General features: G+C 40.5%; 1 protein-coding gene across 2 annotated transcripts in view; it reads right to left on the bottom strand.

Annotated features, from left to right (window-relative positions):
• METTL24 (methyltransferase like 24) overlaps positions 1-22,381 on the bottom strand; it is a 155,173-nt gene that overhangs the window by 127,335 nt on the left and 5,457 nt on the right. The window lies entirely within an intron of this gene.

Raw genomic sequence — 22,381 nt, forward strand, 5'->3', positions numbered from 1 at the left:
ACTCCATGCAAAAATTTCATTTAAAAAAAGAATCTCATGGGGCGCCTGGGTGGCTCAGTCGTTAAGCGTCTGCCTTCGGCTCAGGTCATGATCCCAGGGTCCTGGGATCGAGCCCCGCATCGGGCTCCCTGCTCTGCGGGAAGCCTGCTTCTCCCTCTCCCTCTCCCCCTGCTTGTGTTCCCTCTCTCGCTGTGTCTCTCTCTGTCAAATAAATAAAGTCTTAAAAAAAAAAAAAGAATCTCAGTTTCAGTTCTGGATAAAGATGGGTAAGCACACCCCCCTACCCTGTGTCTTATACTGAATGCAGCAATAAAACCTGGCCAGAATGTATGGAGCAGTGTTTGAGGAATGTGAAAAGTAAATACCAGCAGGCAGACTGAAGAAGAAGACCAGAATTCAGGCGCCTGGGTGGCTCAGTTGGTTAAGCGACTGCCTTCGGCTCAGGTCATGATCCTGGAGTCCCGGGATTGAGTCCTGCATTGGGCTCCCTGCTCAGCGGGGAGTCTGCTTCTCCCTCTGACCCTCCCCCCTCTCATGTGCTCTCTCTCTCTCATTCTCTCTGTCTCAAATAAATAAATAAAAATCTTTAAAAAAAAAAAAGACCAGAATTCAAAGTTCACAGAACCTGCAGTGAAGTCACCATTGCTATTTCTTCTGCGGCCCTCTCTCCTGGCCCCTCCTCAAGGCGGCCACATACTAGAAGTGGGCATTGGCACAGACCAAAGCGTCAGGAGAAGACCCCTCATTCGGGCTCCAGCAGGGAAGGGGTCTCCTAATGCTCAGAGAGAGTGGGGAAAATCCCCCATCTTTTCCTGTCTTTTTTCTTCCTTTTTGCCATTCTAGCATCCCAGCATCCCACTGCAGTGGTAGAAGCCAAGCAGAGGGCCAGAGGCACCTAAAACTCTGAGGAAAGGGAAGCTTACTCTTCGATCTGTGGCTGTGACCCCAAGAGGATGGGGTGAGTCCCCGGTATTTTCTCTCTCTTTCTCCCACACCTTGGCCTTAGACTCAGGCACAGTTACCAGAAGTATGTAGCAAAGCACAGGCAGAGCAGAGATAACGAAACCCAACCTTTCCAGCCAGAGGTTCAGAAACCACAGAGAACTGGGTAATACGGAGGAAATCGTGGAAAAGGAAAGCAACCCCATAAAGTGGTTTATGAAGTCCGGGGCTCACCCCTGAAATGTAGGAGCATGGATCTGACCCCAGTTAGCATATCAAAGGCTCTGGGAACCCAGGTGACAGACCTTTCCAGGGTCCCAGACTGGACACTGGGTGGCATGCATGTGGGACAGATTGGAAAAAAAAACATCGCAAAGGCTTTGAAAACAGGACTGATATTGAAATCACAATCCCCAGAAGGCTGGCTGAAATTTGAGGCCTGGATCCAACCAGACTGTCTGGGAAAACAAATATATCAACCTTATCTATAGTATTTAAACATGACTCAGACTCTCATAATATAATATACAAAATGTCCAGGATATAACCCCAAACTACTCAGCACATGGAGAATCAGGAACACCCCAACTGGTGTGGGGGAAAGACAATCAGCAGATGTCAATGCAGGCATAACACAGATGCTGGAATTATTTGACAAAAACTTAAAAGCAACTATTATAGAAATACTCCAAGTAGTAAGAGTGTACATCCTGAAACCAGAGGAAAAATAGAAAGTCTCAGCAAAGAAACAGGAGATATAAAGAGCCAAAAGGACATTTTAGAACTGAAAAATGCAATAACCCAAACAAAAATCTCAGCGGATGGACTCAGCAGCAAAATGGACAGGACACAAGAAACAGTCTGTGAACTTGAAGATAGATCTACAGAGAGTATCCAATCTGAACAAGAGAGAGAAAAAATGATTTGGGGAAAAAAAAAAAAAAGAAGAAGAAGTGAAAAGAGCCTGAGGGAACTGTGAGGCGATATCAAGAAGTCTAACTTCCAGTCATTGGAATGTCAGAGGAGGAAGAGAAAAAATGCAGTGCAGGGGGAAAAAAAAAAAAAAAAATAAAAAAAAAAATATATATATATATATATATATTTAAAGATATAATGGCTGAGAGAGGCCCAAATTTGACAACGGTTATAAACCTAAAGATTTAAGAAGCTTGGCAAGCTCCAAACAGACTCAAAGAAATCCACGTCCAGACACATCATACTCAAATTATTCAAAACTAAACACAACAAAAGCTGAGTCTATTAATCTTGTGATGGCCTCAGTAGTAGGCCAGGGTCCGAATGGCAAGGTGGGAAAAGCAGAGTCCATCCCACAGGGGTCTCTTACCATGAGGTCCCCTCCCTGTGAAGGCCCAGTCCCACCTCTCCAAGTCTACCTGCTAAATGCCTCTGGCAACAGACAGCACCCATGCTGAAACCCAAATCCAGAGCAGCATTTTGAATCCTTTGCCCATCAATCTGCCACCTCTGCATCATGACACAGAGTGTAGGCCGGGAGGCAAGGGAACCAGAAATCAAATCAACTCTGACAAGAAAAAATGCACTATAATTCAAGCAGGCCCTGATAACTTTTAGGAAGGAATTAAGGACAAGAAAGAATAGATGCTCAGCTCTAGACTTAATCTCTAAGTTATCCCGGTAAGTTGGAAAGAAATGCCGAATAAATATGAGCTGGGTTTTGTTCTTCAACTGACATCTTTAAATTCCCCACGTTTTCTGTGTATGTCAAAATAGTTCAAGTCTGCATGAGATTGGAACGCACAAGGGAATGGCTAAAAGAATAAAACATAATGTATTTTAGGTTTTTATCATAGACGGTAGAAAGAGAAGCCAAATTCCTGGATAGACCCAATGCAGTGCAAAGGTTCTCATTTGTTTCCATGATGTCGAAACTATACAGCATCTGCATACATAGTAGGAACTCAAATGTCAAATCATGTTTCTCACTGTGGTATCACATCAACCAGGAAAGGAGGAAGGAGTTTCATTTGTCTTATGAAAGTAAGATTATATAAGAAAATTTGCCTAAGAAAGCAAATAGCAACTTAGAAACAACATGAATCACATTTTTAAGGATTCTCTCTCTTCCACTCACTGTCTCTCTTTCTCTCTCTCTCTCTCTCACACACACACATACACACATATGCATGCACACTTCCACATATATGCACACCCTATTCAAATCATATAGGGGACCCAGACTTTCTGGAATTCAAAATCCTAGAAGCTTAACATCATCTGAATCAACATCAATCTGCTAAGAGTTCATGGACTTGCTCCAGTTAGAAAACATCTCCCCCAAACATTTACCAGTTCCCGAATCATCAGCCTCAGGATGGAAGGTCTGCAGCACCCCCATAAACCCATTTCAAGGATCCGTGGATCCTGAGTAGCTGCCAAGGCCAAAGGAAAAGTAGAATTAGCAGAGGTTGCGGGGGGCGGAGGACAGGAAAACCACTGGGATGGAGGAAAAGGAATTGAGAAGGGAAGAGGAGAATGGGGGGTTATGAGAGGAAAGAGGCAATGCGCCCCCAATCCTTGCACAGCCATCTCCAACCTCCCCACAAGGTCACCTGGAAATCGGGGTTGTCCATAAGGGGTGCCCAAGGCCTCTTTGGTGGCTCTCAGCTCACCTCAGTCCTCAAGCCTCAGGCCAAACCACAGGTCTCCCCATGGGCTCCCTCACTGTGATCCCGAAACTGCCAGTCACATCCACGCAGATGCCCCGTTAGCCTCTCAGCCTCAGAGAGGCTCTGTGGCACAATGTTGCACAGAAAGTCTGCCAATGGTAAAGCTCAGTGCTGCTCAACCGTTTTACAGGGAAAGTGTTTTAGTTCTAGAGTCTAAACAAGATGTGATTTTCATTACCAAAGAGAATTAAAAATGCGTCACCTGGAGTCACCAAGTGCAGGGGAAGAGGGATCATGGCAGAAAGAATGCATCCCAGAGGCCACACCCGAGCAGCTGAATCACAGAGCTTCAGCACCTGCAGCCACCCGAAAGGCTGACACGTGGAACAGCAGCGTCGTGTGGCACAGCACATAGGTGGGGAGCAAGACCTTCCCTGGAAATCAGTGGTAGACTCTGGATGGTGCTTGAATAATCTCCTTTGAGAAAGGACATAAACAAGCAAGACATAAGGTGCTCTGCCATGAGTAGGACAGCCCAGGGCAGGTAGAAGGAAAAGAGCACAGCGGAGCCCAGGATGCCAGCCAAACCACCCACCATTTACCACATGGCTCAAGGGCATCATCAGTGTCCTGATGAGGCTATCACCTCCCATTGAATATAAGCCATCAGTTGCACACAATTACGTATGTATGCGTGTATGTGTGTATGTATGTCTCAGTTTTCAGTGTATTGTCATTCATTGTTAACTCTTTTGTCACTTTCATAGTGTCCATATTGCCACTCTCTGGCCCTTTTGATTGTGATATAGTATTAGGTAGCCTGAGTGAATCCTACTGACAATTAGAGATAAGACTCCAGTTCTGAGACATTCCTCTCATGATTCTATATTTATAGAACATTCTTCAGTCTGAATGCACTGTAAGTTATAGCGCATGACAAGTAGAAGCATCCCAATAAATGTTTCTTTGTCATCTGTGGGAAGCTGCCAGAGTATAAAACAAGGCAGAGCAAGCTCGCTGGATAACTCTGGAACCAAAAGCACTTAAGCTTCAAACCTAAATGGAAGGAAAGATCTACAATCTTTATCACTAAGTGGCCCTTTTCAGGAACACGAAGAATTGCTGAAAGAAGCAGACCTTTTCAGAGGTCAATCATTATTGGGTTTGCCACCGTGGAACTTCTGGACTCAGAGCTCTCTGATGAATGAGAGTGCGAATCCCTGAGGTTGGAAGTGAAACTGTCAAAGTGGCAGCCAACCCTGGCCCAGTCCCCTTTTCTCACTTCAGACTGGAAATAACAAGAGTAAAAGGGACAAATTGTGCAAATAAATATAGCGGATCTAAGCTGATGAAAATTTTGACCATATGTCTTAATGGTCTGAGAAAAAAGGACGAATGGTCCTTATGTTAAAGAAAAACAAACAAACAAACAAACATCCTGAAAGAGCTTACAAACAAACACGTTATAGAATCCAGAAGACAGAAACTCTTCTAGCTTTAAATTTTACTTGTTTCATACTTGTAGAGAATCACTGTATTCAAAGAGAGCTTAAAAAAATAAAATAAATAAAAATAAATAAATAAGAGAACTCAAGGATGAGCTAGAGCAACTCCTTTATATTATAATTGACGAAAATCAAGCTTGGAGAGATGAAATGGCATACCAACGTCACATAGGTAGTAGGAGGTGGGCTTACTCAGAGCTCGGCCTCTAGGCCACTAGTCCAATACTTGCTCTGCTACTCCATGCTGCCTCCATCCCAGGTCTCAGAGTTTTCTCTTCCCCAAACCTAGTTTTCCTGTTAATATAGATATTATATGTTATTTTAATCCACTGAAATTTTGAGAATGTTTGTTACTGCAGCATACCCTATCCTGTCCTGACTGACACAGGAACCCAAAAGGCACTGGGTAAAAGATGGTTATCATTGTTATGTACCCATCCCCACTGAATCCTCCCAATGCCACAATATCAGAGATTGAATGGTAGGCTAGAAGAGACCGTTGGTTTTATGGACACTCTCAGGGAAATAAGGAAAGAAAAGATGTGGAATCAAAGACAGTTCACTGCCAAGACTCAGGGAAGTTAGGAGGTGCTCAGATAAAGACCATGATGACCTTCTTAGGATCTTATAGGACCTTTCTGGATTACAAAACAAATCCTACTCTCTGGTCTGTTCCCTAAATGCCTCCTGTCCTGAACATACCTTTTTTGTCCTACCCACAATTCTTTCCTTTATTCACTAGTCAGTTCAAATTCCACTTATTTAGTCCCACATACTTCCCCCAAATTTCCTAACCACCCAAGCCTTTACTATGTGCAAAATAAATTATGCAAAACAGGTTCTTCAACAACAATTATTGCTTATACTTCTCATTTTATACTTAATCAAATGTTTGGTGTAATCTGTTTCAAGTATGTTGGTCTTGTTTCTCTAATCAGACTACAAACCTGTGAGAACACCAGGTGTTTTACTTCTTTTACAGTCCCCCACAGAAATGATTCCAAGGGATATTTTTACATTGATTTAAATGCCAAGAAGGGAAGAACATGATATATTTCTTGAGATTGAGGATAATTTTTTTATTACTGTGTATGAAAATAGGGAAATATACTAGCTGGGCTTTATAGTAATACTTTAATCCAGCTAAATATAAATACTATTGATTTATTTAGATGGAAGTAAGTTATTATCTACCTTAAATGGGTTTTTTTTAAAGATTTTATTTATTTATTAGAAAGAGAGAGAGCATGAGCGGAAGAGAGGGGCAGAGGGAGAGGGAGAAGAAGACTTCCCACTGAGCAGGGAGCCTGCTGTGGGGCTTGATCCCAGGACCTGAGATCATGACCTGAGCTGAAGGCAGTTGCTTAATCAACTGAGCCACCCAGGTGCCCCAACCTTAAATGTTTGATAGATAAAAAGGGTAATAATTATTTACATGCCAGTTATAAAATCTAAGCTAAACCTGTACATATTCTATACCTTGAAATCATCAAGTTAGGTTTTAGCCAAACCTATTTGTTAAGAAGAGCACAGAGCTTTTCTACTATATTGAAAGCTTGTTTTCATTATTCCAAAGAGGGTTGGCAGGTAACCTTCAAACTATAAATACTTGCCACTATAAATTTGATTTGTTAAACGCAGAACAATTAATTGTTTGCACAGAGGTGAAAACTGTTTGTCATAAGGGGCTGATCCCACAAAGCCTTGCAGGGATGCACCTTCTGATCTTAACTGCCCTGATCTAGTTCCCAACATTCTACCTGCACAACTATGCTGTGTATATTCTCTTAAAGGTAAATAAATGCATTCCTCCTTGTAGGAATTTGTTTTACAAATAAAGTAACTCCAACATACCCTAAAACATGCTGCACAATTTTTATTTCCTTCAACATATATTATAGCAGAAGCACTCTTAACCTCTCTACCAAACCAACCTGTCAGATCAGCTGACACTCAGCATCTTCTCTATCTGTGCTCTCGTGCTGCTACTAGTTTAGTTATATTTTCCCCAGGAGTCATTTGGTTTGTTCCCAAACCAGTTTCTATCAGTTGTACAAGTTACTGAAATTCTATAATTTAATTAAAGTTTAGGTAAACTGATGAAATCTGTGCACATAAAGAAAACCAAGTCAGTAAAAGTTAGACGCTATTTTTAAATGCTGCTACATTAGGTATGAGTGAAGTCACTGTAAGATAGAAGAACAAAATCACTGAATTCTAAAGGTGTTCTGCATGTAGGTTGTTTCACAAAGTGTTAAGTTCTTGCTCTACTTTGAAGAAACCAAAATTGGAAACGAGTGATGTAGCTGAGAAGGGTGTTTTGCAAGAAAGACCAGAACTCCAGCCAGGGGCCATACTCACAACAAAAGACTGGCAAACGAATGTACATGCAGGTTTTGAGTTAAAACAGATGGTATGTATACTTTTTGTTAATCACTGTTTTAACTACCTTCTACCTAACTGACCAATGACTGCCAACTGGTGACTTTCCATTAGAGGCTTCTACTCACCTTGCTAATTAAATGGTTATAGAGATTCCACAAGCGCACAGAGACAGTGCCCTGTTACTATTAATCAACTTAGAAAGATGCTAGACTAATGTCAGTGTGTAGCTGGAAAAATACAAACATAGAGTAGGACTGTGGATAAGGCAGAAGCGTGGAAGAGATGACCATAACTTCCATTATGTTTGTTTCTCGAGAAGCCATGAAGTTGTCTGCCTTTAAAAATATTTTTTTTAACATTCAACATTTTTATGACATAAAATGAGCACTTATTTACAAATGAAGTAGCATAAAAATTAATAGCAGGGAGGAGCCATTGGCTACTATTGTGAAAACAAAACATGGCTCTTCTCCAAGGCTCTTCTCTTAAGGAGACCAAGGAGGGCTGAACTGGCCCATCAGTAGGATTGTACACCTCAGTACCCCATCTCCCATCAGGCCAGGCCTGGTGTGGTCCCTACTCAACCGGCTGTTGGGCTGGACTCCCGGCTCCACCTCCTGAGGGCTCAGCCCAGCCAGCAGTGAGGTGATTCCAGGAGACAAAACCCATCACACTGGGGCAGCTCTCAGTTAACAGCGAACTCTAGTTACCGAAGCTTCTACACCACATTTAGGAATCAGCCATCCCAATCTTAATGGACAAGTCTTACCCCAGCACTCACACCTCCCTGAGAGAGGGAGGGGTCCTTCGCAGGAGGCCTGGGGTAGCTGAGGCAGAGGTATCTGTATTCTGCAAACTCCTATGACGGATTCTGATCCACTCCCAGATTAAGAATTTAGGGCTCCGTGAGGCCCGCGCTCCCCCTGAAATCAAGCGCAAACAAATGTGTATGCAAACAGAGGTTCACTATTCTAGAATGTCTGTCCCTAGCTTCCATCGAGTTGTTTTCATCAAATTTTGAAACTCCTGTCTACACAGTCCACAGGAAATTTGGGATGAAGCTGAACATGAGAATTCCCTGCACAGAGCCTCCCTGTTGTACTCTCTTTCTCTAATTTTTTTCCACCAAACTCCAATCTGCTCCTATTTCTCCACTTCTATTTTTAAATTGAAAAATTTTGGTTTCAAAATTGCTATAATCTAAAAACTCCTCAAATAAAAGACACAGAAAATTAAATTTCCAACCTCCCTTAGCCACCTCTCCCATTCTTATATGGTTTTGTTCTTTAAAAAAAAATTTTTTAAATAAGAACCTTAAGAGCACTTTTGATCTGTTTTTCCTATTAAGTTAATGACTTGACCAAACCTATGTGCCTTTATTTTAATTATCTGCATCCTCACTTGCCTATATTTTTTTAAAACAAAATTATACATCGAGATAGTACTCTTTTTTTCCTGTTCCTTGACTCAACGTATCACCATAACAAGGAAGGATACGATGCTGTGTGTGTTAAGCAGGCTCCCATCTATGCTAGTGGTTTGGATTTATAAATAAGAACATTCCCTGTCCAGGAGTAAGGCCCAGGCATTCAGATTTTCCAAAACAATTCTCTGTATCCAGGGTACCCAAATGAAGTCAAACACTTAGGTTTCAAAAGTGGGGTAGCCGTCTGCTCCTGATTGAGGCTAATGTCCTCTTAGTGCACATTAGGTAAACAAGCCATTTTTTTTTACTACTTCTGTACAAAATGAATATTCACTATTCAAAAGAACATTCTCTATCATAATTATACAATCAGTTCAAATTTGTTCTTTTTTTTTTTTTCTCAAATTTGTTCTTAAGCACTGTGAGGCATGCTTGAAATTCCAACCTGACAAAAATAGCTAAAATTAACCTTTAAAATAGATTATTTGACTTGGAAGAGATTTAAAAAGCCTTAATATCAAGCCTAAAATCTATAGTAATCAACATATTTTCCTGAGATCCAGATTTCAACATGGATGCTGGTATAGTACAGAGTAGAAACACTATTAAATCTGACCTCAGCTAACCTGGGTTATAATCTCTATTTACTTTGAACCAGCTATTTAACAGGGTCCCTCTTGGTGGAATGAAAATAACAACCATCTCACTCATAAGACTGTTATGAGAACCACTTAGGACACTGACGCAGCAAGCTTTTGTAAGCGTGGGAAGAGTTGTTTAAAAGTAAGGTATCGGGGGCGCTTAGTTGGCTCAGTCGGTGGAGCATGCGACTCCTGATCTCAGGGTTGTGAGTTCAAGCCCCACATTGGGCGTGGAGCCTACTTAAAATAAAATAATTTTTAAAAAAGGAAGGTATTGGTATAATTGCTGTTCCCTTTAATACAAATGCTCTAGAGAAGCAAACACATGGATTCCACATTTCTGCTAAATGTGGAATCCCCATTAAATAAGAACATTCTTATTTATTATGTTATATTATATAACATTCCATCCCCATTAAAGAGCACCATCAGGAGGGGGTTCCAGGAGTCTCCCACGGTTAATATATCTTTATCTGAACAGAGAAAAGCATGTAGTTTCACACTGGTCATAAATTCCATGGACTTCTGGGCATTATTTTTAACCGAGATGTAAGTCACGTACTATAAAAGTTGCCATTTTAAACAATTGAGTGGTTTTTTAATATATACAGATTGTACAACCATCACCACTATTTAATCCCAAAATATTTCCATCCCATCAAAAAGAAGCTCCATTCCCAGGAGCAGTCATTCTCCATCCCCTCTGCCCACCCCCAGTCTCTGACAACCACTAATCTACTTCCTGTCACTATAAATTTGCCCACTGTGGTTATTCCATTAAAATGGAGTGATGTAATATGTCACATTTTGTGACTGTTTTCTTTCACTGAGCATAATGTTTTCAAAGTTCATCCACGTTGCAGCATGTATCAGAACTTCTTTCTTTTTTATATTACACAGTAACATAAATAAGATTTTGTCATATGGATATACCACATTTTGTGTATCCATTCATCAGCTGATGGACATTTGGGTTGCTTCCCACTTCTGGCTATTCTGAATAATGCTGCTATAAACATTTGTGTACATGTTTTGTGTGAACGTCTGTTTTCAGCTCTCTTGGGTATATACCAAAGAATGCAATTGCTGGGTTATTTTCAGGAACTCTTGAACCCTACTGTTCACATCAGCAGCCTCTGTGTGAACTCATTTCCATGGCAGACAGAAGGCAATAGAGTTCACCAGGGATCCCAAAAGTCACAGGAGGAAATGAAGACATGCATGAAGGAAAGATGAGGTTCTGCATGAAGCAATACATTGCTGCTCCCCAAATGCCCTAATAATGCATTTCCCCACACCATACAAAAAAAAAAAAAAAAAAGCAGTAGCCATAGTTAGGCTGAGGGGACCAACACTGGACCGAAACTGGCATGATTCTCCTAATAATAAGAACAACCAACAGGTAATGAGTGCTTACTATATCCGAGGCACTGTGCTGAGTACATAATATGGATTGTGTAACAGTGAAGAGGATGGGGCGCCTGGGTGGCTCAGTCGTTAAGCGTCTGCCTTTGGCTCGGGTCATGATCCCAGGGTGCTGGGATCGGGTCCCACATCGGGCTCCCTGCTGGGCGGGAAGCCTGCTTCTCCCACTCCCACTCCCCCTGCTTGTGTTCCTGCTCTCGCTGTCTCTCTCTCTGTCAAGTAAATAAATAAAAATCTTTAAAAAAAACAAAAACAAAAACAGTGAAGAGGATGGAGAAAGATGAGTTTTTAAAACAAACGCTGATTACATCCAATTCTGCCTTCCTACCAGAGTGGCATAATTCACCTCTAGGCCAGGCCTGGAAGGAGAGAGGAAAACAGAAGAAGATAAATTGCCTGAGTAAGAAAATGACATGTATCTGGAATTTGTTTGCTGGAAGCTCAAGAGAATAGAGTGGGCAGCGGGGGTTAAAGCCTTGAAAACAGAAGAAAGGTGGAGCACCTGGGTGGCTCAGTCGTTAAGAGTCTGCTTTCGGCTCAAGTCATGATCCCAGGGTCCTGGGATCGAGCCCCACATCGGGCTCCCTGCTCCACGGGAAGCCTGCTTCTCCCTCTCCCACTCCCCCTGCTTGTGTTCCTGCTCTCGCTATCTCTCTCTCTGTCAAATAAATAAAATCTTTAAAAAAAAGAAAGAAAGAAAGAAAACAGAAGAAAGGAATTGAAGTATAGACAAGAGAAGGCAGGCCCAATGGTGCATGAGTCTAAGAAGAAAATACAGCCAGTAGGAAATCCTCAACAGCCAAGAACACTGTAAGTAATCAATTTTAAGTCGATTTCTATTTTGAACTGCATTGGTATCTCCCACTATTGCTCTGAGACCTTCAGCAAGGCCTGTGTTGGAGTCACACTGGGGGAGTAAAGAAATGGGCAGAGCAGCGAGGAGAAAGCAGTGGCCTGAGGTGGAGCACTGAGCAGGAATTCAGAGAGAGTGACCTACAAAGGTGAGCCTCAGACGTTACCAGAACATTGGAGGGCAGGGAAAGTGCTGGACCTCGCATAGCACATGGCTCAAGCCATCTTAAGTATTAAGGGCCAGGACCCCAGAAACTGGAAAAGATGGGGTCAGCTGACTGTCATAATACAGTCTGCCCCCAAAACAGACGTGTTAGAAAAGGTGGGTCACCGGCAGTAGTAAACAAACACCAAGATTTAACTCACTTTAACGTTCACTGCATGGCAATGGCCTTAAAACAAAGACCTTGAAGACTTTATGATGACATTCCTATGAATGGTCAGAGAGGACCAAAGCTTTTTTCTCAGTGTCCCTGTTGGAAGGCAAGACCATTCTTCTCATGAAGGTCAGTGGTCATCCCTATGTGGAGGTCATAGTTAAGTGGTCCTGAGCCCACTTCCATAGTAGGGGTCGGCAAAGGTTGTCTGCAACAAGCCAGATAGTAAATACTTTAGACTGTGAGCCAAGAAGCAGATTTAAGGATATTAAGCGCGTACCTACATAACAAGAGAAAAAACAAACTTCCACAACATTTTTTTTTTCAGGTACGCACGTTCTCAGCTTCCCATTTCTTCTTTTTTTTTTAATTTAATTTTATTATGTTATGTTAGTCACCATACATTACATCATTAGTTTTTGATGTAGTGTTTCATGATTCATTGTTTGTATATAACACCCCGTGCTCCATTCAATACGTGCCCTCTTTAATACCCATCAGCAGGCTAATCCATCCCCCCACACCTCTCCCCTCTAGAACCCTCAGTTTGTTTCTCAGAGGTCATAGTCTCTAATGGTTCGTCTCCCCCTCTGATTTCCCTCCCTTCATTTTTCCCTTCTTGCTATCTTTTTCTTTTTTTTTTTTTAACATATAATGTATTATTTGTTTCAGAGGTACAGGTCTCTGATTCATCAGTCTTACACAACTCACAGCTTCCACAACATTTTTACTGATGAAACTCAAAATACAACAATTGCGCACAATTTTTTATCATATAGATCTACTAATGAGAAGAATGGAATTTTGGGGGGATAGTTTTTTGCTTCACTGGGGTTTAAATCCTAACATCAAGTCAGTTGCAAATGTTCATTTATAAGAATCACTCTTAGCTCATGGGCCATACAAAAACAGGTACAGGCTGGATATGGCTTGTGACCTCTGTTCTGTCATCACCAATGTCTGAAGCAAAGTCAATGCTGGGTGCTCTGTTCCAAGTCTGTAGTGGAATACCCTGATTCGCAAATCAGACACCTGGAAGGGACTGTGGAGTAGCTCTTGAAAGATTCAGATGTTCCTCAAACACAGAGGTCTACCACTGCAATGATTAAAATCATTCAACTGGTATTTACTGAGCACCTACTATGTGCTGGTACTATCAGGGTCATGGCGGACACAGTGGTGAGCCAGACATATGAGTGCCCCACCTTCACAGGGAATGAGACTGCAAATAGGAATAAAAGAAAAAGAAGGGCACCTAGTGCCCTTCAGTCAGCGGAGCCTGAGACTCTTGACCTCAGGGTTCATGAGTTCGAGTCCCACGATAGGTGTAGAGAGTACTTAAACATTTAAAGAATCTTAAAAAAAAGAATAAAATAATAAAATAATAAATAAATAATAAAAATTCTAACAAAAATGTATCTGTTACTGTAAGCTTTTATTTAAGATCTTAAATATATACATATTCCAGCTCTCTCTCTATATATATGGCTGAGAATATTATATATGCTTTAAATTTCAAGAATATTGCTATAAACTTCCCTCTTGGAACTGCTTTTGCTGCATCCCAAAGATTTTGGACCATTATGTTTTCATTTTCATTTGTTTCCATGTAATTTTTTATTTCTTCTTTGCTTTTTGGTTGGATCCATTTGTTGTTTAGTAGCATGTTGTTTAACCTCCATATATTTGTGGTCTTGCCAGATTTTTTCTTATGGTTGATTTCCAGTTCCATAGTGTTGTGATCAGAAAATATGCATGGTATGACTTCAATCTTTTTGAATTTGTTAAGACTTGTTTTGTGGCCTAATGTGTGATCTATTCTGAAGAATGTTCCATGTACAGTTGAAAAGAACATGTATTCTGCTGTTTTAGGCGGGAATATTCTGAATATATCCTTTAAATCCATCTGGTCCAGTGTGTCATTCAAAGCCAGTTTTTTTGTTGATTTTCTGTTTGGATCATCTGTCCATTGATGTAAGTGGGGTGCTAAAGTCCCCTACTATTATTGTATTACTATCGATTAGTTCCTTTGTTTTTTATTAACTGTTGTTTTATGTATTTGGGTGCTCCCATGTTGGGTACATAAATATTTACAATTGTTATATCTTCTTGTTGGATTATCCCCCTTATTATATAGTTTCCTTCTTTGTCTCTTGTTACAATCTTTGTTTCAAAGTCTATTTTGTCCAATATAAGTATTGCTACCCTGGCTTTCTTTTGACATCCATTTGCATGATAAATGTTTCTCCATCCCCTCACTTTCAACCCTCAGAAAAATCTCAAATGATCAACCTAACCTTACATCTTTAAAGGAGCTAGAAAAAGAAGAACAAACAAAACTCAAAACCAGCAGAAGGAAGGAAATAATAAAGATAAGAGCAGAAATAAATGGTATAGAATCTAAAAACAAACAAACAAAAACCAGTAAAACAGATCAATGAAGCCAGGAGCTGGTCCTTTGAAAAGATAACAAAATTGAGAAACCCCTAGCCATATTCATCAAGAAAAAAAAAAGAGAGAGAGGGCTCAAATAAATAAAATCACTAATGAAGGAGGAGAAAGAGCAACCAACACCACAGAAATACAAACAATTATAAGAGAATATTATGAAAAATTATATACCAACAAATTGGACAACCTAGAAGAAATGGATAAATTCCTAGAAACATAGAACCTATCAAAACTGAAGCAGGAAGAAATAGAAAATTTGAACAGACCAATTACCAGCAATGGAATTGAATTAGAAATCAAAAACTCCCAACAAACAAAAGTCCACGACCAGATGGCTTCACAGGTGAATTCTACCAAACATGTAAAGAAGAGTTATACCTATTCTTCCCAAATGATTCCAAAAAATATAAAAGGAAGGAAAATTTCCAAATCCATTCTATGAGGCCAGCATTACCCTGATACCAAAAACAGATAAAGACACCACAAAAAAAGAGAACTACAGGCCAGTATCTCTGATGAACACACATGCAAAAATCCTCAACAAAATACTAACAAACCAAACTCAACAATACATTAAAGAAAATCATTCACCACCATCAAGTGGGATTTATTCCTGGAATGCAAGCATGGTTCAATGTTTGCAAATCAATCAATGTGATACATCACATCGATAAGAGAAAAGATACAAATATATGATCATTTCTATAGTTGCAGAAAAAGCATTTGACAAAGTACAACATCCATTCATGATAAAAACCCTCAACAAAGTAGGATTATAGGGAACATTCGTCAATATAATACAGGTCTTATATGAAAAATCCACAGCAAACATCATGCTCAATGGGAAAAACTAAGAACTTTTCCCCTAAGTTCAGAAACAAGACAAGGAAGTCCACTCTCACTTTTATTCAACATACTACTGGAAGTCCCAGCCACAGCAATCAGATGACAAAAAGAAGTAAAAGGCATCCAAATTGGTAAGGAAGAAGTAAAACTTTCACTATTTGCAGAAGACATGATACTATATATAGAAAATCCAAGACTCTACCAAAAACCACTTGAACTGATAAATGAACAGTAAAGTCGCAGGATACAAAATCAATGTGCAGAAATCTGTTGCATTTCTCTACACTAATAATGAAGCAGCAGAAAAAGAAATTAAGAAAACAATCTCATTTATATTTGCACCAAAAATAATAAGACACCTAGGAATAAATACCAAAGATGGGAAAGACCTATACTCTGAAAACTATAAAACACTGATAAAAGAAATTAAAGATGAGGGGAACCTGGGTAGCTTAGTTGGTTAAGCATCTGTCTTTGGCTCAGGTCATGTTCCCAGGGTCCTGAGATTGAGCCCTTCATCGGGCTCCCTGCTCAGCAGGAAGTCTGCCTTTCCCTCTGCCTCTCCCCCAGCTCATTCTCTCTCTCACTCTCTCTCTCTCTCTCAAGTAAAAAATAAAATCTAAAAAAAAGAAAAGAAATTAAAGATGACACAAAGAAATGGAAAGACATTCCATGTTCATGGGCTGGAAGAACAAATATTAAAATGTCTATACTACCCAAAGTAATCTACACATTTAATGTAATCTCTATCAAACTACCAACAGCACTTCTCACAGAACTAGAACAAGCAATCCTAAAATTTGTATGGAAACACAAAAGATCCCAAATAGCCAAAGCAACCTTGGAAAAGAAAAACAAAATTGAAAGTATCACAATTCTAGACTTCAAGTTATATTACAAAGCTGTAGTAATCAACTACAGTATGGTACTGGAACAACAACAACAAAAACACCATATAGATCAACAAAACTGAATAGAAAACCCAGAAATAAACCCACAGTTATATGGTCAATTAATCTTTGACAAAGCAGGAAAGAATATGCAATGGGAAAAAGAGAATCTCTTCAACAAATGATGTTGGGAAAACTGGACAGCAACAGGCAGAAGAATGAAACTGGACCACTTTCTTACAACAACACAAAAATAAATTCAAAATGGATCAAGGCCCTAAATGTGAGACCCAAAACCATAAAAATCCTAGAAGAGAGCACAGTCATCAATTTCTCTGACATTGCCATAGCAACATTTTTCTAGCTATGTTCCAGAGGCAAGGGAAACAAAAGCAAAAATAAACTATTAGGACTACATCAAAATAAAAAGCTTCTGTACAGCAAAGGATACAATCAATAAAACAAAAAGACAACCTACTGAATGGGAGAAGATATTTGCAAATGACATATCCAATAAAGGGTTAGTACCCAAAATATATAAAGAACTGATATGCAGCACCTCAGTGGCTCAGTTGGTTGGGTGTCTGCCTTCAGCTCCAGTCATAATCTCAGGTCTTGGGGTCAAGCCTTGCATCGGGCTCCCTGCTTGGCGGGGAGTCTGCTTCTCCTTCTCCCTCTGCCCCTCTGTTCATGCTCTCTCTCTCTCTCAAATGAATAAAATCTTTAAAAAAAAAAAAGTACTGATATAATTCAACACCTCCAAAAAACAAATAATCCAATTAAAAATGGGCAGAAAACATGAACAGACATTTCTCCAAAGAAGACACATAGATGGCTAACAGACACATGAAAAGATGCTCAACATCACTCATCATCAGAGAAATGCAAATCAAAACCACAATGAGATGTCACCTCACACCTGTCAGAATGGCTAAAGTCAAAAACAGAAGAAACAACAAGTGTTGGCAAAGATGTAGAGAAAAAGGAACCCTCCTACACTGTTGGTGGGAAGGCAAACTGGTGCAGCCACTGTGGAAAACTGTAAAGTGTCCTTAAAAAGTTAAAAATAGAACCACCATATGATCTAGTAATCACACTTCTGTGTATTTGCCCAAAAATACAAAAACACTAACTCAAAGGGATACATGCACCCCTATGTTTATTGCAGTATTATTTACAATGGCCAAATTATGGAAGTAGCCCCAGTGTCCATTAATAGATGAATGGATAAAGAAGATGTGGAACATATATACAATGGAATATCACTCTGCCATAAAAAAGAATGAAATCTTGCCATTTGCCACAACATGGACGAAGCTACAGTGTATTATGCTAAGTGAAATAAGTCAGTCAGAGAAAGACAAATACCATATGATTTCACTTATATGTGGAATTTAAGAAACAAAAGAAAGGAGCAAAGGAAAAAGAGAGAGACAGAGACAAACCAAGAAACAGACGCTTAACTATAGAGAACAAACAGATGGTTACCAGAGGGGAGGAAGGGGGAGAGGATGGGAGAAATGGGTGATGAGGATTAAGGAGAACACTTATCATGATGAGCACTGAGTAGTATATGCAATTGTTGAATCACTGTATTACACACCTGAAACTAATGCAATACTGTATGTTAACAATACTGGAATGAAAATAAAAACTTAATAAAAATTAAATTTAATTTAAAATTTCAAGAGTAAAAGAAATATTCAATATCCCAATGAATACTGGGCTTTATACCCCACAGACGTACATGCCTATAGCTTTCTGATGCCCAGGGGCCTGCTTCCCAGTCAGCAACACAAGGCTGAACAGAGACCATCTTCATTGACTGAACTATTCCCACAGGCTAGGTGTTTTCACCTACATGCTCTTGTGTTCTCTTCACATCTACCCTGTGGGTTAAGCACCACTGCTTTTCACAGAGGAGAAAACTAAAGTTCAGACCAGGTATGCCACATCCAGTGAGTAGCGGAGCAGAATTTAAACTTCTAACATCAAGTATAAAAAGATGAGCCCATGTCACAGGTGAGTCTGCATCGTAACAAAGTATTTTCATGACATTTGCAAATCCACATAAACAGGTCTCCAAGGATCTCATGTGTTACCTTCACCGGCTTCCCCATATTCTACCCCCAAATCTGCTGGACGATGAAGCCTCCTTCCACATGTGATCTAACACTGTGCTCAAAGAGCATATCGTTAATTAGGATTTTTGAGGGATTTGTTGTGCTCCACTCAAAATAGATGAAAAATAAACTAAAAACACTTGCTGTCATATTGTGCACAGCAGCAAACACTGTACAATATGAGTATTGCCTCTGATTTGGGGCCAGGTCCTGAGAACAAGTCTTTCAACTTGCTCCAACCAAAAGTAAGCGGTCTCCATGAAGATGGATTTAAACATGGAGTTTGAGTCATCTCCCCAGAGGCCTTCAGCTCATTTAGAGGCATGGCTTTATTTATTCAAAATTTGCTTTTCTTTTCCCCAGGAAAAAAAAAAAAAAAAAATAGACCTGCAGACCATCATCCCATCACTACTCTGTGCGAGGAATCTAACATAAACAATGTCAATGAGAATCACTGTATTTAACAAACTCCAGGACACTCCACGGCACTGTTTGTAAGATATAAATCGAGCCTTGTTTTATTTCCCTGTTCTGCTAAATTCAGATGTCTGCTTCATTTTAGACCCAGGCCCCCTGAAAAGAGCTTCCCAGGCTTTAGTCAGTACTGTCAAATGTGCATATTCAGTGAGGCGTTCAGAACGGCGAATGAGAAACATGACCTAGACGATGCCCATTTAGATGCGGGTGATTGAAGGGCTACCATACTGTGGTGGCCGGAAGTGGTGCTCATCCAGCATTTCCAGCTCTCGGACTTCTGGGCACATGGCAAGCCTCTGTCCTCCCGTACTGGGTCTCTGGCCCCTGGATTGTGAGCAGGAGTGCTGGGTGTGGCTTCTAGCCAGGACATTTCATAATGCCATGCAAGACCCTCCAGAGCACTCACCCCTCTGCCAAGGTGACTGGCAAGTTTCCAGATGGGGACCGTGCTACCAGCCTGGGATCCAGAGAGAGGTCAACGACAGCACTGGGAGTCACCCCAACCCGGCCCACCAGCAATGGATACACAGCATGAGCAAGAAACACACTGATGTTAGTATGAGCCCTGAGATGTGAAGGTTGTTTGTGATCTCAGCATAAACTCGCCCCTCCTGCCCGAAACTCCAGACAAATGGTGCCATGAAAAAGGGCTTGATGTCTCTCGTGATAAGTTAGCAGATCTGTGTAATTTAGTATCTGGAGCTAAATGTTATTATCTTGTCAGGGAAAGATCCCTCAACCCATAGTTCACTTGGACCCCAATCATCATGTTCTAAAATCTGAATTAAATAGACCAAGCAAAATTGAAGAGAGAAAATAACAGTTGTAACCTTCCAAACTGCCAGTTCTAATTTATTGATCTGTCAAGGTTCTTAGTTGTAAACAATAGAAACCACTCTGACTAGTTAAGCAGAAAAGGAATTGATTAAAGATTTATTAGCTTACAGAATCTCAAGGGCAGGAATATCACCCTACTCACCAGTGTAGACTACACTGGCCCACTGCTGGGCACAGACACCATGGCTCATTTCACCACCCTGGGCACCGGATACCTCCTCTAGAACCTCGGCCACCATGCCACTCTGTGGTCCTCATGCCACCAACTTCTTCGAATCTCTAAGGTACCAACCAAATTCTCATGCAGGTATACCGTGAATGCGCTCAAGGTGCAAGGAAGAGTGAGAAAGTTATTTTTTGGCTTTTTTTTTCTTAGGAAGGTGGAGAATTCCTCAAACATAGAGGCAAATTCAAAGGTGTGGTCAAAAAGAATGATAAATAGCCACTACCTATGGGGTCATGAGTCATAGGAAAAACTAAGGTCTGCGATGCTCATTTCAGTCCATAATCAAGTTCCCGGAGCCCTTCTGGTTTCTGCAGCTCTTCCTCAGATCTACCCAGGTAACTCCTCCAATGAATCCCTGTTTTAACCAGTTTCAGTGGACTTCTGTCGCTTGCAACCAAGAGACTCCTAATATAGAAGTAATCGTATGTTAAAGAATCTCAAGCTAGCCAGTTGCAAACAGGGCTGTAAATATTTAGATGCTCTGAAGAATTTTTCAGATTTTTTTTTTTTTGCATTGACAGGAATAAATCAAAGAACATAAGACTAACTTTGGCTTGAAAACCCTAATTGGGATAATGGGCTGCATACTGATTACGTTTACTTTCTCTACTAAAAGTCCTCACAAATAACTTCTTATTTAAATAAAAAGAAAAATATTGTATCTACAAAGATCTTGTGTGCATGTACCCAACTGAATTAAAAAAATGAGAAATATGGAGAAGATGCCAACTTATTGCCAAATGCTACGTGAAAATAAGGTTATCTATAAGAATATATCTAGGGTGCCTGGGTGGCTCAGTCATTAAGCGTCTGCCTTCGGCTCAGGTCATGATCCCAGGGTCCTGGGATCGAGCCCCGCATCGGGCTCCCTGCTCAACGGAAAGCCTGCTTCTCCCTCTCCCACTCCCCCTGCTTGTGTTCCTGCTCTCGCTGTCTCTGTCTCTGTCAAATAAATAAATAAAATCTTTAGGAAAAAAAAAAAGAATATATCTAGAGAGATATAGCTAACCAATAAAGAAATACACACAGAGACACAGATGGTAGCATATTAAAAAACAAACTAACAAAAAACCTACACTGTGTTTCGAGGTGCTCAGGTTCAAGATCCCTGAACTGGACTAGTTAAAATAATAGAATAAAATATGAGAAAAACAAAACCCTAAGGGCAAAACTGTACAATAATTATACTAAATGGTTAAGGAATGCCAAGGACTTGACTTCTTGGGGTAACTTAGGGAAGGTTTCCCCTTTCTCTAAGAACGGCTTCTGGGACAGGAAGGGGACTCCTGGGCTCTGTTTCTGGCTGTGGCTAAAGCTGGCTGATCCAAGGTGACTATCTAGAGACATCAAGCTGGAGTTGAGGGAGGCGAGTCTTGTTATGGTCGCACTCTAGGGAGAAGGTCAAGGAGAGCTGGGATTTCCTGAGCAGCCCTGCTCCTTCTCTGCACAGAGTGGTCACTTAACTCTTCCTCCAATTCAGTGAGAAGTCCTCAAGTTTTCCCAATAAATTTCTTTAATTTTTTTTGTTTTCGCTTTTTTTGCTTAAGCTAGGTCACAGCCCATTCTTTCTTGTTTACAACCAAAAGAACATTACATTAACTAAGTATACTCCCCTACAATCTTACTCTCCCCATTATCCAACTCCAGCCTTAAGAAACTCATCTTTCTTTACTAGGAATGACTGAAAAGGGCCTTTGGCTTCTGTGCATCTAGTTTTTGTGTGCCCTGGGGCCATTGAGCTTAGCAGCATTGACCTCACTTGTCACTTTTTAGGAAAAACAATTGTTAATTTTGACATCTGGCTAATGGGTTGCAACTTCAAATGCCTTCGGAGATCAGACAGGCAAAGTAAATGGAGAGAGCGCTGAGCTGGATTCCATTGGACACTATACGTCCCATCTAATGACATTTATGTTCAAATATTTAAAACACTGTATGGTTCAAACAAAATTCTTCATGGACGAAATCTACCTCCTGAGCCATCCACTAACAACCCAGCTTGCTATTAGTTTAAATTACATATGGTCCTACTCTGCGAGACTCCTACAACTCAATTTTGTTTCAAGCATTTGAACAGGATAAAAATGCTTCTTACAAAGCAGAATTTCCCATCCTCTCTCAGCAGAAAACTCCACAGGCCATCAAAGGGACCCATGTGAGGTCTCCAGAGAACTCAAGGGCTGCTTTTTTTAAAAAGAAGTTTATCAGTGCTAGTAGATTCCTTCTTTCGTGTGTGTCTCACGGTAAATGAAGCAGGCTCCTGTTACTTTCTGTGAATCACAGAATAAAGAGCCAAATTCCTTAGAAGCATGAGGACTCCAAAGGTGTCA

This window comes from Mirounga leonina, unplaced genomic scaffold (assembly GCF_011800145.1).
Source record: "Mirounga leonina isolate KUSES-001 unplaced genomic scaffold, KU_Mleo_1.0 Mir_53, whole genome shotgun sequence".
In the NCBI taxonomy this organism is placed as follows: domain Eukaryota; kingdom Metazoa; phylum Chordata; class Mammalia; order Carnivora; family Phocidae; genus Mirounga; species Mirounga leonina.